Source organism: Ptychodera flava, chromosome 1 (genome assembly GCF_041260155.1).
Source record: "Ptychodera flava strain L36383 chromosome 1, AS_Pfla_20210202, whole genome shotgun sequence".
NCBI lineage: Eukaryota > Metazoa > Hemichordata > Enteropneusta > Ptychoderidae > Ptychodera > Ptychodera flava.
The window spans coordinates 10522658-10539125 of NC_091928.1; the positions used below are offsets into that span (position 1 = coordinate 10522658).

The following is a 16468-nucleotide window of genomic DNA, read 5'->3' on the forward strand; positions in this document are numbered from 1 at the left end:
TTCAAATGGCAAGACAAGAATTCAAATACACTAAACTTTATTTACATAAGAATGTAAATCAGAGAGAGAGAGAGAGAGAGAGAGAGAGAGAGAGAGAGAGAGAGAGGGGGGGGAGAGAGAGAGAGAGAATCTTATTTGGCTTTCATATCACGTTCACCTGAGTTCCTAACATTCTGATGAATCAGAAACTACATTATTATACGGAACAGATCACCAAGTAAAGCTCTCACAGTTCAATTGTGAGTGACACTAATGTTATTTAATCATGACGACAGCTCTTCAATGAACTAAAACAACTTACCATACAGTGGTAAAACCATTCCCTTAGGCTTACAGACTCTTCTCTGTCAGATGTTCTGCCAGAAATTTTGTTTTGCATTATCCCTTTTCCCTGACACATTGCATTTATATAGACACTGCAGGCATTAACTTATCTTGGAAGGACTTTCATACAAACATAAATTATTACACATGTGTGTATGAGGAAGAAAGACACTGTGTATAACAACCTTTTTCATGTATGTTCTAACATGCAGCACATCTTTAGTTTGGACGTTATGCATGAAAACATATAGAACTTCATCAGATGCAGCAGGGTGTCATTGGTGAACATAAATGAGGACATCCCAAAACATGCAAAACAGACCACATAATGCAACTACACATGGGAACATGCTGTTGAAATGATATTATATAGGTGAATAATATGACTAATTTCAACATAACTGCAAATTACACATTCAATCAGTTCAGACATATCCTCTTTGGAGTAACAAGTTATTTAATCTTCGACAGAGACAAAGTCATGTTATTTCAACTGCTTTCAGTAAACAGCAACCTGTTGAAGGTTTTAACAATGCATGTTACCCTCTAAACCTGAATACAACCAACAAACAAAGAAACTACATGCAAAGTGGTCTCCTTGCCTGCTTTAACAGTCATATTATGACAGGCTATATCAGAAACGGAGCGGTTAGTTAAGAAGTCAATCACATGAACAAAGCATCTCTGCTAAACTGAGATACATGGGATTTTGTTTGTAACAGATTGATTGTGACTTGTAATGGTGAAATTCCATTATACAAATGTGTGGTCAGGCAATGGCAGAGTTACTCAATGTAATCTAGGGAACACTTCCTTTGATTAGGCGGATTCCATCAGCAATCTCTTTATATGCCACAGGCAATTTACATTTCTTACCAAGACAATTAGTGACATACAAATTTGAAGTGCCCTAACTAAGAACTATGCACTAGGCATCAGCTGTTGTGTGGCCATAGAGCAGTTAGGGATCTTTGACCATAACAGTGCATTTAAATGACTGATAAGCACGAAATGGCAATTCAAATCTAGAATTACCCTTTTCCAACGTTAATGTAATCTGTTGAGATTTAAAATACACCAGACGATCACAAGGCACGATCATTTGGCATATCTGCGATAGAGATCCAATCACACTGCTACATGTACTTTCACAAACAAATCATGCTATAAATGATTGGGACATTCAAATTAAGATTATAGTACACGCCTTTGAAATTGAAAGGTTTAAACTTTAACTGAAACTCCAAGCTAGGAAACCAGTCCTCTCAAAGTCCATAATCAAATCTTGGATCACTGTGCCAAATTAGGCACAAAACAAATTACCCAGTGTTCATCAACATTTGAAGTTCAAAACGGCCACTATCCCAGGATTTAATCTAAGGGGAAAAAGTTACATTTTCAATTTTCACAAAAGTAAGCCATGAACTTCAAAGTGATGGACTAACAATGTCTTAGAAAAGTTTGAGAGTCTGACTATCTGTCCCCGCCAAGCATTCTACCTCAAAACTACCGGTAGCTCATGGGTATTTCCATTGTTCTAATTGCACTGACATCTGTTGTATGAATATAGTTTATGAACAAAATACAAATATTTAAATGGGTTTAATGGTCTCTTCCAATAATGCTGGTATGACACTTTTATGAAATACAAATTTAAATTTGAAACATAAAATTTAATTACAGCTAGATGTTTTTCAAGGGGTATGGGTAACATCTGCTTCAATGGCCACGTTGGACATACGTACATGGATAGGAAGGTGTTCACAACCATGCTATGGTTTTATCATATTGCTCTGTATTACAAGACAAAGGTACAGAACACACCACACTATTGACTTCAAATGTTTACCACACATAAGCACAGACATTTTGGATTTTTTCACCATTTCAGTATTTAACTTACAACAGTAATTTGGTGGTTTTGCTGCATTACACTATAAAGTGTAACGTTGGTTCAACCTTGACAGCTGTACAATGCCAGAATCATAGGCTCACCCATGGCGGACACCTGGTACCACAAAACAATGGTTCATGATGACCCTATTGTTCTTGTCATTTCCTATTTGTTTCTTGGACCTTGTAAAGACCCAGTAAATTATTTATAATTCTATGATACTGATTAATAGATAAATTATTCTCATACCATGAATGATACGGAATATTGGACCTTGTGAATTATTCACTTACAAATGTATCCTGAATGATACAGATTATTGGACCTTCAATACCTTACATGATATTGATTATTGGACCTGCTTTGATGTCACTATTTCTTCTTACAGCCTAAAGTGCAAAAGGGAACCTACATTCCCAATAATTGTTGGTACCTATCAGAAATTGCAGTGAACTTTTGTGGTTTGTCAACTTTGTATTTACATATTATGTCAGCACAGTGTGAGAAAAACATCAAACAGTTACAAACCTCTCATTTTATTTTCAAGTGATGATAGATTACATTTCCTGCTTGGTGAATATCGGTGAGATCGGATGCAAACTTTAAACTAATCTGACTGAAGGACAAGAAAAAAAATATTTTTTTTTACTTTCTAGTCCTTGTCATTCAGCAAAAAAAATAGAAAATAGAATAGTGCAATGTTATTTTTGAACTTTCAGTACTTTCCAAACCACTTTGCTATGAGATTACCAAAATGTACACAGGCTATAAAATACATTCTATTCCTGTTCAACATTTCTTGGCTGTATAGTGCATCGCTTCACACAGTCTATTGCTTCTGATACGATACTGTAAATTATTTAGTTAGTGTGTACGCTCTTTATTACAAACACTATGATTAGCATTTTTTATCTGAAACATAGGGAGGGAGACAGATGACCTGAGTTTTCAAGTGATGTGCGCGATCAGAAGAAACAAATGTCATATGGTTTTGGACTGATGCAATAAAACTTGAGACAAAACAACTACATTTAGTTCCCTGTGAAAACAGAACTTCCTGTGCACTGTGAGTTATTCTTGAGAGGTACTTATGATTGAAGTTGTCAATTATTAGCTTCCTTATTTTCAGGTGATCTTTGACACTGCATACAATATTTGTAGTAGCTGTTGAAGAGCAGGTCACATTAGTTTGAAGCAAGGAAATCTACTCTGTCAGCTGACATGTGAGAGAGGAACTAATGTAAATGACAAAGTACTGATATATCTGGTACCTTATTAGATTAGCATTACTGGTCTTTAAAGTTTGTTGTTTGGATTACAGAATTGGCTTCATGGAACCACCCATGCATAGACACCCTGCCATCGGTGGTGGGACTGTGGGCCTTGGTATTTGATATTTTGTAAGTAAAGGAAAACACGCCATATACCATATAAGTTAGAGTGTAGAGTTATGACTCCTTTAAGTTCTTCTGAAGATTACAGGATGCACAAAACTTAAGATATTATTACTTTGTACTTTAAGTAATTTGCATTGTTATTTTATAAATATATATATATATATATATATATATATATATATATATATATATATATATATATATATATATATATGTTGGTAATTTAAAATTATTTTACAAATATAGTCCAGTTAAATTATTCAATTATCAGATTTATCTAATATTATTTACTTGATAAAATATTCAATGGAAAACAAAAGAATGACAAACTGTTAATGGGCTGTTGACACATTTGCTAATGCGAGAACCTGGGATTGAGAAGGGCATCTTTAACATTCCTACTAAAACAGTATATATTCCTATCCTTCACCCACAACCCACTGTTTTGCCATTTTGAAATATTACCAAACTGAAAACACTTGGCTTTAGATCAAACCATGATGGTGAAATAGGTCAAAGGCTGGCAGGAAAGGAGAATTGAACTTCTATATAGTGTAAACACTACTGGAAAAATCAGCTCTGAAGATTTCCACACAGCTTTCAAGAAATGATAAAGAAGGTACAGTAGTTGAATACAGTAACTTATCGCTGTAAATGTCAGGGACTGTGATAAACACTCAGCGGTACAATATTATATCAAATCTAAACCAAGAGATAGAAACCATTATACCCACATCTCATGGTTATTCAAACTTCCTGGTGTCAATAGAACTAACTTAACCAACCAGCTGACACCGGTTTGTCCTGAAACACACAGAGAGACCTTGACATCGGCAAAGCTCAGGGTTGCCATACAAATCTAGTTACACAGACATATACATATCAATGAGCTGTAAAGTGAAATATTACCACAAGAGTCATCCTTGACCGATTCCAAATACCACACTGAATCGCAAGAGCTTTATGTTTTCATATTTGAGATACTGAATTGTTGACAGTACATTAACCTTTGCCTTGTGAAAACCTTGATGTCAATTTTGTTGTTTTGAATGATGCTAGTTGTGTACATGTTATCACTCATTTCTTCCTAGGTTTTTGAAATCTTTTTGTTATCTTTTTCATCTTTTCTGTAAATGTTGACATTGCATGGTTTCCTTGCAGGGCTGTTATTCTGTAAAGTTACATGTCTGCTTGTTTGAAAATATTTACACAACACCGAAGCAGTACCTAAAAATAGTTGAGATTTCCTTGAAGTATGCAAACAAGTTTCTCCATACTTTGTTAATTTATTCATGGTCATTTTCATGTTTGTGGAATAAATTTCAAAACCCAGAAAAGGTTGCTATGTTTAGTTGCAAAGATTTATCTACTGATACCTTTAAAAGTACCACGCGGTGTTATTTGTTGGGATGAAGACAGGGAGTAAGGATGTCCCATTACACCAGAGGAGTATGACTATGGGGGAAGCATTTCAAAATTTTGAAAAGGGAGACTACTACATACTGTGATAAGGAAGTAAATTTAGATTGCTTCACACGACAAAGCATGATTTAAGGATTGGGGGGGGGGAGGTCAGGGTGGATGGGGGGGGGGGCTGTCATTGGAAATATATGTAAATAGATTTATATGGGGTACATGTATATTATGCAAAAACACAGTGATGTTCAAACATCAAGACAGCAATTAAGTCTGAGTTCTTACATATCCAAATAGTGAAATCTAAAACTGGATAAAGAGAGACATGGAAGTAACATGTCAAGTCTGCTACTTTATAGAAATTATAAATGTGAAAACACTAAACATTATTATATCTCTTCTATCGAGAACAACACGATTTTGCATGCCCTAAAATAGCCATATATAGAACGCCAATTCCATAACATTTACCATTTACCATCTTTGTGCATTCTGCAGTATTTTTGTAATAACCTCATAATACATTGCATTTTAATTCTATTCAAACAGTCCTATCAATATTTACTTCCACATGAAATACTCTGATAAATCAGATGGTAATATATTGACTAAAATTTATGCATGGTAAATTCCAAACAGATGTATGTAGTGGTAATTTACTGTAAACACTATGATCTGATAACAATGTCTGATTTATACTTATCGCAATGCTGTTTTCCTAGGCTTGTTTTCATTTCAACTGGACAAAGCTGAGTCAAATTTTCATCATACTGAGGCATGAGTAAAGAATTGTAGAAACCACAAACAGTAACAAAACGTATGGTAAAATATTCAACTTAGCAACTTTCAAAATTTAAATAATACCTTAATAGACAAAGGGAGACTTGACCATTTATGTCAGGCTGTCCAAAGATATCGGCAATGCATAGAGTGAGACAGCTGTCATACCAAAGAGATTTATTTAGGATGCGAATTTTAAAATGTAAAAACCATGACATTAAATATATGAGATATTAATGGGGTTTTCACTGGATGAAAATCATTCTCCCAGGGAAATAAAAATATGATACAGGCATTACCGTAAATACCAACAATAATTTCTGAAGTAGATATTACAGAAATCAACCTGCACATTTCATAGAAATTACTCCTGGGTATGCTGAATACCTGTATTTATGTTGCCATGACAATGGACAATGACGGCACTAATGAGTGCCTGTATGGGATCCTCATCTATCAGATACACCACGGATGTCAGTTTGCACGGAATGCAAGGCTTGGTAGATGATGGAATTACAGAAAACAGTTTAGTTGAATGGCATTCATCAAACTGTAGTATCGTGCCAGTCATACTGTTGGGAACACCAGGGACTGTGAAAACACAGGCCGAATACGAGTAACAACGGCACAGTCTAGTGTTGAAACTATCAGATTTAAAGGAATACATATCTGTGTCATCAGAAAAAGTAAATTTCATTACTAGAAAAAGATGTGCAAATACAGTTATACCTGGTGAACATTGTGATAACAGTTACAAGCACAGGAACCTCTCTGCTTTTAAAACTATTAATTTTTTAACATTATTCCACATTTTTGCCAAATGATAGATCGGTTAAATGAAAATGTTATCATAACAGGACATATAATCTGGTCCAATAATCAGTATCATTCAAGGTAAATAACTGATTTACCAGGTGCAAGGAACAAATGAGGGTCATCATGAATCTGTTTGGTGGCTAGTGTGTGTGCACGTTTCATGGGAATGATATATTCAAACTGAGCTGCATAAAATCCCATTTTATCATACTGTTTAACCTTTTGCCTTCATCAAATATTTGCTCAATGCCATCCATAACTGTCTGAAGGTAAGAATTTATGACACGTCAGCAAATAAAACTGATTGACTTGATATCACTGATATGAAAATGTTTTTCATGCTAACAGCTACAGCTCTACCTTCACTGCCCTTCTTTCACATCTGTGATTAGGGAATTAAATATATAACAATTACCAATGTTTGTGTGTATGACTTCTCCATTGGTGGCCCCTTAGGATAACCACATTTACAGATTAAACAAATGGCAAAAAGCTGGAAGAAAATATATCAATCAGAAGGATCTGTGTTTTAAATCACTTCAACAAAGAAATCACCTGTGAGCATAGGAATGAGTATATCCTTTTTTCATCAAACAGTTTGTTTTAGTGGGTACCAACGAGAGAGACATGTTACTAAACTCTACATCTGTCACCTTTGTCTGTGTGTGGGTTCAACCACATGAATTTGAAAACAATGGGTTTATCATAATCTCAAGGTTAAAACTAGAACAGAGTTGCAATATTATGTAAGTTTTTATCAGTTACCAGTGGAGGATGCTTTGTTTCTAAGTTGACACAAATTGATGTAAACATTAGACACAAAATTTGTATACCCTGGCGGTGTAAAATAATTGCAATTGTACCAATCCATAATCCGAAAACCCTAGGTCAAAATTCATAATACAATAGCTATAAACATAGACACAGAACAGTACAGAACAGACAGTAATGCATCGGTACACACAACAAAGTCAAAAGAAAGATACATGGACCTCTGGCCAAAAGACCAGGAAGTGATGTCAGGTATTTCAAAAATCTGAAAGCAAGATGTTTCTACATCAAAACACAATTTTGATACTGAGCAGGGCCATCTTACAAAATAGTAGCACTATGCAAACACACAAAATAAAGACTCCAGAAACAAGGAAACATCGCACTTTGACTTATTAGTCAGAGTATCTGATCAATGTTTGAAAGAGGTTGTATACATTTAGAAACAATGTATCTAACAAGTTGCAAACATTTAGAAACAATGTATCTAACAAGTTGCATACATTTAGAAACAATGTATCTAACAAGGTGCATACATTTAGAAACAATGTATCCAAAAGCAACCTTTGATAGAAACTTTGTAACCATTGTTACTAATTGAATGTCACTTCAGCAATAGCCTAGGGTGTAGTTATGGTAACACATCATTTCAAACTACATCATTCTTGCATGTCATTTCCGAGGTCAATTTTGCAACTACAAGTATGATAAATGGAGGTGATTTTCCAAAACAATATATCATGAAGAGGTCTTGTTGAAACGCAATGAACTAAATATTTTCAAATCATAGAAGCAATTACACTACACATTCACCAAAAAGGTTAAATTCCAAAACATCAATGGTATTACATGTAAATTAGGAATACAAGAATAAATGTAATGTATGCAACAGCTGAAGGTGTTACAAATGAATCTACATATTTTTGTGAGTCTAATGCTTTAGTCAATAACAGGGATCAAGGGATTTGACTGAAAAAATACATCAAATCTTCAAATCATGAAGAGTTGAAAAAACATTAAATGTGAAATATTTGGTTACATAACACAAGATTTTGCTTCATTTATGTGAATACATCTCAGCAAAGCCACTCTGTTGAAGGTCTTTCCTCTCAATGGAAAACCTATTGTAACATCTGGTACACCATTAGTAACAATTTTCAACTGCCCAGCAAAGTTAATTGAATCCAGGCTTAATTTTAACAGATGTTCCAAATTTCAGAATTTACTAAACCTATTAGATGGTCCGAACATTTTATTTGCATAAGAAATTACATTAATTGATAGGGGTACTGCACTACTGCACATAGGGTTTAATGTATTTTGTCTTATGTAACATGCTGGAGGATAATCAACAGCAGAAAGGTCTGTATTGAAAAATGGTTTACATGCGTGTGGCAGCTGTCCAAAGACCCAGGCTTTGCTGTTTTTTGTGCATAAAATGCCAATAAATGTCAAGCAAATTGCTTTTTTAAATAATGAAATCTACTGTATGGAAGAGTTGGCCAAGCATAATATATTACTGTGTATGCAACATTGGTGGCATCTGTACCAGTAATAAAACACCACACATATAAAATACCTTTAGCAACAGCATGGAGGTAGTAGAGAAGGAGTCACAACTAGGCGGAGATCAAAGGGACCATGTGTTTTGCCGCTGTTTGCCTTACTAACTACTCCATTAGCACCAACGGGACTTGCGAACGCGTTTTCTCGGATTTAGGAAACAAGATTAAGTTCGTTCGGGGTCGTTCGGGTGTTTCGGCCGTCCCTCGGCAGTTGACAGATCTTCAAACATGGCGTCACGTGTCCAAGCGTCGCGTCGGGAAGTTCGAGTCGTTCCACTGATTTTGATGTACACGATGTTAAAGAGGTCGAGGAACAGATAATTGAGGAAGGGAGCTTTTGTATCTGCAAAGGCGCGAAGACTGAGTTGATGATAGCTTGCGATTACAAAAAAATGCCATACATCGTAGAGCAGCATTGTTAACACGCCAACTTTTTCCAAATCCAGTTCTTGGTTCTTGCCGTGTTTTATCATGTTGTACTGGCATTAATGATAAGGTTAAATAAGAAAGCATAGCTTTTAACTGCTACGTCCATGACTTTAATGAATGGTCGCGATATAAAAACAACACGTACGATGCATTGAAACAAAGCGTCGCAGCGTCGCCTATGGCGTCGCTGGCGTCGCGCCGGGAAACGCTACAAGTTTAACCCACGCTCACGGCAGTGCTGCAGTCCGCTGCACCATACTCAGTACATGATTGAAAAGTTCGTGATCAGAACTTCCATTCTAACATGGAAAGGTTCCTGCGATCGAATGTAAAGTATATAAAAAACGACGTTAAAATTACCCAGATTTTGAGAATGAAAAACTTAAATTCCTTGTAACTTCACTTTTCGTGGACGGAACGTGTCGTTTCTTACGCTATCATGACGCACTTGACCCAAGCTACGCAAATACAGTCTTTGCGCAGGCGTTATGACACTGTGGAGAAACTGAGTCGCATTAGCAAACCCAGGTTAATTTCACTCGGTTCGGTTGCGAAAGTACCGTCGGCAACGCACATGGCGGGAAAGGGGTGTTAAACAATGGACATAAACGGATTAAACCAATGGTGAACAATAGTAATAAACGTAATTATCTCAGTGTGACTCCTTCTCTACTACCTCCATGGCATGAGAGAGTTACACTAATCCGCATACATACATATATTTAAATGTACAGAGTAAATGGTTTCCAATAATTTGTAGGATTAGTCAATATCTAACAATTGATTACACAGCATATATCAATATGAAATGCAACCATTGAATTCATCACTACACACATGAAGTAGATACAAAAGTTACAATATGGTGCTCTCAAGAGCTTCAATTTCATTACTTAATTTGCATATTCAGTTGTTTTAAAGTCTTCTTTTTTGCTTATTAACATATGAGTAAACTGGAAATACATTAAGAGACACCTATTGCTATACAGCTCCTTGTTGAAAACCAGGGCTTGTACCTGAGCGATTTTTTTAGCCATGGGAAGTTGGATTTACAGGGCTTTCAGCCAGTCCTCAAAACCTGTTGTACAATTTTTGTCAATATTTCTCAGAACTGTGGTCTTTGTTCATGACAGATGTAACAAAGTTTAACCACTTCTGCTGTAAATCTAATTTATAAATGGTAGATCTGCCTAAAATTTATGCACATGTGAAACTGAAGCAAGAGCAATAAAATGTAATACATATGTCTATGTCAATAAATTACCAACTCAGACAAAAAACATATTTTACCATTGCAAGGTTGGCCCATTCTGAGCAAAACGGATGCTGCATATTCTTTGAACCAGGATATCAGTTTTGGTTTCAAGAAACTTGAGAAACAGTTGTGTGTACAGGAAATTAGGCTCTATTTCTGCTCTCAATGGGTAAATATTTACAGTATTACAGTTACACGTGATCAAGTCAATCCTTCTATCAGGTCTGTCTGTAGTCATAGAGGAATTAAGTTGACATGACTAGTGCCTTGATCAAACAATTTATATTAATATGCAAGAAGAAATGTGTACACATGGATTTGCATATATTAATCGTTTCACCAGAAACTCAGTATAAGAGCAACGGTGGCAAGTCAGTGAAGCATGTACATAATAAACACCTCAGGCTGTATCTTGATAAATAGTACAATTATATGTATTTCATTTTATCTGGTGAAACAACCTGCCCTGCCATCAAATCCAAACATGCAAAAATGTCAAGAACTTTTTGAGTATCTGGAATTTCACCTTCACGTTAACATTAAAGAAATGAGAACTGGCTTATTTAAACGGTGACTCATTCGTTCTTTTCATTGAAATCTGCTTGTAATTGAAATAGATCTTACTATTCCTATGTTCTTTCTTATCTTTTTCACTTAAAGATGATGCAAAATTTCTTTAAATTATGATTATTATTAGTAGTATTATTGTTGTTGTTGTTGTTGTTGTTGTTGTTGTTGTTATTGTTGTTATTCGTTCTTTTCATTTAAATCTGCTTGTAATTGAAATAGATCTTATTATTCCTATGCTCTTTCTTATCTTTTTCACTTAAAGATGATGCAAAATTTCTTTAAATTATGATTATTATTAGTAGTATTATTGTTGTTGTTGTTGTTGTTGTTGTTATTGTTGTTTTGTTATTATTATAGTTAATGCATGAGCCAGAAACAGAGCTGTTTTTTTGATTGGCCAAGATGGTAACAACCAAACAAATTGACCAATTGTATATTTCATAACATAAAACAACAGTGAGCTGTCTTCATGATTGCCCCCAAAGTGTCTGGTCTCTACAACTGGCGCCGTCCATTCTGGAGAAATGACAGCCCCTTACAATACACAATAGAATGATTCACTGTCAACAGTACATGTAATGATTCAATACTTACATATTTCTGAATCAGTCATCAAGATGTCTCACTCTTTACATCCGTTTATTCCATTGGATAGCTTGAATGTCTGAGTAGCAACATATTGATTATGTACAACACTGTCTGAAGATGTCTTTGTTGAATCTTTCATAAACTTTGATCAACAAACTTTGCTTCCTTCATTTCCCTCAGCAAATTCAATGTAAATTTGCATGGTTCAAATTTTACACTTGTCCAAGCCTCAAACAGGTGTGTGTCAGTACTGTTACCAATATACATTGAGAAGAGCTGAATTACAATCCAGTGTAATTTTCATGTAACAGAGGGACAATTTCTCTCCTGACTTGAATATTTGTGTTTCCTTTAAAACTGTTGGGTACTCCTAAGATTATAAGAATATATTTCACAGATAGTTTGCAACTAGCCAGTTTATCCTCTAAGGCCCGACTTTTTGTAAAGGCATGTACCTTGGTAAAGTTGACCAGGGATCCCCATGGTAAATCAATGCAATGACATTAACCATGGTACTCAGACCTTTCAACTATGTTCCCAAAACTTAGTACAAAACACTGAAGACAATTTGATGAACTGCCTACCTACCTCTGTCAAGTTTTTTTGACACTAATTTACCCAAGTGCATTAGTACACTGCTAAAACCAGTAAAATGAAAAAAAAATTGACTGAACCGGGTCTTACATCTTGAAAGTTATAAGAGTACCATATAAGCTACTTTTAAAGTCAAATCCTACTTAGGTATTTTAGCTGGTGATTCAGCTCACTAAAGACACAATTGACTCCCATCCTTTAAGATGTTAAAGATTGATTTTTATCCCGAGGAAGAAGGTGACCAGGTTAACAGAGAAAGATCTTTCAGCAGATTATTGTGACCAGGCTCAGATAACCTTATCCATTTAGCATGGAAATCCTTGCCCTGAACGGTACAAGACACAATAATCATCTTGTTTTACAAAAGGTCAAGGAAATGATGCGCTTCGGGTCACAAAAACATACAGATAAAGACACCCAAAATAATCAGCTTAGCGCAGACCAAGCTTTTTTTAATTTTTTAGTGGTTCACTCGATTTTGACATGTACATGTTGGCATTGATGAAAATTCGACCAAATTGTCAAATTTTTTGAAAAAACTAATATCATTTCTCAACAATTTGGAGTGATACAAAATGATCAAAATACCCTGACATTTGCTTTTAGAAGTCTGTCTTTCCAATACGTTTTTTAATTTGGGGAATAATTGTCCTGATTATCATGACAAAGACTGACTATGAATGTTTGGATGTATTTACTACATGGAATGTGTACTACATGGAGTATAACTACCGAGACCCCTTTCTCATATTTCCTGCAACTTCTGCGGAATTCTGCACCTAGAGACAGAGTGATTTAAGTGGCACTGCAAGCAACATTAGACAATTCCACAAGGGAAAACCGTATGTTGAAATGCGACGAGAGTGAGAACGGTAAACACTGCTTTTTTGACAGCCCTACTGGTCATGGACATCATCAAAATACACACAGACTGTCAACATTACTGTACTATCTTATTGAGTGAATCGACCACTGCACTCTTCAGGTGATGTCAAATCCAGGCTTGCTAAGCTTTGGTGAATTGATGGTCCATTCAAAATGTAATCATGTTCACTGTTATGGGTTGAATAATGCCAACGCACTAAAGTGTTTTAATAGCTCACTTTGAAAGCTGCTGGTTTAGGGTCACATCTTGACTTGGAAATTCTTCCCCAAGGGTGTAATAGATGGGAGAGTCTTACCTGACTGGTGTAATGAACATTCATTTATGAAAAGCCTACTTAACTATATGAATCATGATGATCAAACCACCTCTTTGTTTTGACTTAGAGTTGAAAAATATAACTATTCAATATTAATTTACTTGTTTTATTAACAAGAATTTCAAATTTTCAATTTCTTTTTGTCATGCTTCTGATACGGTGTATATTTAATTAATTTACCATCACTTTGTTACTGTATAATACTTATTTATTTCTTTGTGAATTTTTTATTTGTGCTTTTGCATTCAATTCATTGCTCTACTCTACTATGGCATTTTGGAAATTATTTTAATGTTAATAGCTATGAAATATGACTGAATTTTTCTTTTATACCATAACTTTATTACGTATGACCATGTTAAGCATCACAGACTGAGACAGATGAGATCAAAGAGTGTATTTCTGAAATGATAGATGGCTTTTGGTTCCAACAGTGCTCCGAGGGAAATACTTTTTTCTTCTGTTTGGCAGTACCTCTGTGCATGCTAATGGATACATATTTCTATTTCAGCAGTAGTAACTGTGGTCCATATTTCATATGCTTCAGTATTACCATTGTATCACGACACAAAAATAAATTTATGGGCATATGGCAAACCAAAAACAAGCAGAAATGCAATTCAGTAGAATCAACAATTTTCAATGCAAAAGCAGATTTATTTTTATTATCTTGTATAATACAGACAGTGACCTGTTTTAAACATGTCCTCCGTTTACAACGCTAAACAAATGTATTTGTAACTACATATAAATTTCAGTATGTAGCTTTCATAAAATCTTTGCTTAGTATCCTGAGCTTATACCCAGATGAAGCATTATTCCTCAATATGAACAAACAGGTTTTGAACCTATTAAAGCATAGATTGAGGTCAAGGGGTCAACTATACTGGCAAAATAAAATCCACTATGAGATGCTGTGAGTACTCATTAGATCAGAAAGAATTTGACAATGTTAAATAAAAAATAAAGGTGAGAGAGAATAAAACCTCTATTGTTCACTGATAACCACATACATAACAATTTTGTCAGCTGAATGAAACAAAAGCACTGCAAGACAGTGCATGTAAGTTCCTTTAGCTCTGCCTACAATTCCAAAACAGATGGCGCATGAACACGAGAGCATTTTCACTTGTAAAGCACCAATTCCTGTTGTATAGACACAAAGGACTTATTAAATATTAATCCAGCCCTATTTAATAATCTGGGCATAATGTTTGTGAACAAAGAAGAGCTTCACCCCCTACGTTTGAAAATGAGTTGTCATAATTACAATAGGGCTATACCATTGTATTGATAAAACAGGGAAGTTAGATTTATGAGACATTTTTGCTTCACTTGGCATGATTTTAGTTAACTGTCTTTGTTTATCTCATCATGATAGTAACCCCTAATAAAAGTCAAATCGCAGTATTATCAACGGTATTATCAACTGGGGAACAATGGGCTACCACAAATTACACATAAAAGCAAATGGTGAATCACACTGGAAAGCACTGCCTGTGTTTAAAAATGTCTTTGTTTGGTTGACTGTGGCTGATACTAGCCAGCGTCAAATCATGTTATTGGTTTTATGGCAAACTGGTACCTATAGGACAGCATTCTCTCAACCCTTTGAGTGCTGTAATTTTTTCCACCATTATTTTAGTGTAACATCTAATCAATTTTTATGAATGTTTCTGTAACTTTTGTGATAATTTTGGACCAAACAGACATCACATTTCATTGGCTACAGTTTCTTATCAAAATTTTGGCAAAAATCAGAAAAAACTTGACTAGGGTGGATTTTATGTAGGCGGCAAAAATTGACTTTGGCACTCAGATGGTTAAAATAAAATAGCAGCAACTACGCACGCAAGCTTCATCGACTACAATAGTACAAGATAAAAGATGACATCAGTAGAATGCAATTTTTAGAGATGCCAGGTGGCTGTTTTGTTTGAATAGCAATTTTTCCATCAGCTATATTTGCACACAAATTACCAGTAACAGAGCGGTAGGGTTGACATTGTTATGTAAAGAACACACTGAAAATTAAAGAAAAGAGGGTTGGTATAGTTATTTAAAGAACAGAATTGCAAATATTAAAAAGAGCTACACAATTTAAAATATCACTTTAATAAATGCTTTCCTGTGTAACGATCAAATGCAATGATCGAAAAACAATATCTGCAACCAATGTTGAAATATTTATTCCTTTAATCATCAGGTTCACTCCAACCTCAGGGTCATTTGGAAATGCTAGTCTCAAACAGAAACCTATCAAATATTAAACATATTATCAATGTATATGTAAACTTATTACTTTGACCAAAATATTTATAGAATAGAATTATTTAACAAGAAAATATGATGTGAAAATAATGAGTGAAATATTTGTGCATGAATTTTATACTACAAGTCTGTATATACTGTAACTGGTAATGTAATTTATCCATTTTGATTAGTAAAACGTTCTGCTCTCAGACTAGTCCAATAATGAGAGATCTTGTCAGTAATAAATTACATACATCAAGAGTGATTTTAGCGGCAAAACCTTGATTACAGACAAAAGGACATGCTTGAATGGATGAGTGAATAACTCCATCTGGGATTTTCTTTTTTTAATTATTTAAGCATTATTTTTCTTCTGTGATCTATCGACAACAAGCTTCTCCGAAGTAAATTTTCAGATATCCTAAAAGCAGAAATGCCATGTACAGCTTCTAGATGCAAGAAATGGAACAAATATATGCACAGTATTTCCAGGAGTATACACGATATGCTACATAACATGTCACTATTGTCAGTGTAATTACAATCCATACATACATAAATGTATATACACCTAATAGGCCACAGTCTTGCACAAAGCACATACATATACTGAC

At 34.9% G+C, this 16468-nt stretch overlaps 1 protein-coding gene across 13 annotated transcripts in view; it reads right to left on the reverse strand.

Annotated features, from left to right (window-relative positions):
• LOC139129962 (protein polybromo-1-like) overlaps positions 1 to 16468 on the reverse strand; it is a 104703-nt gene that overhangs the window by 27011 nt on the left and 61224 nt on the right. The gene's annotated exons all lie outside the window — the stretch shown is intronic.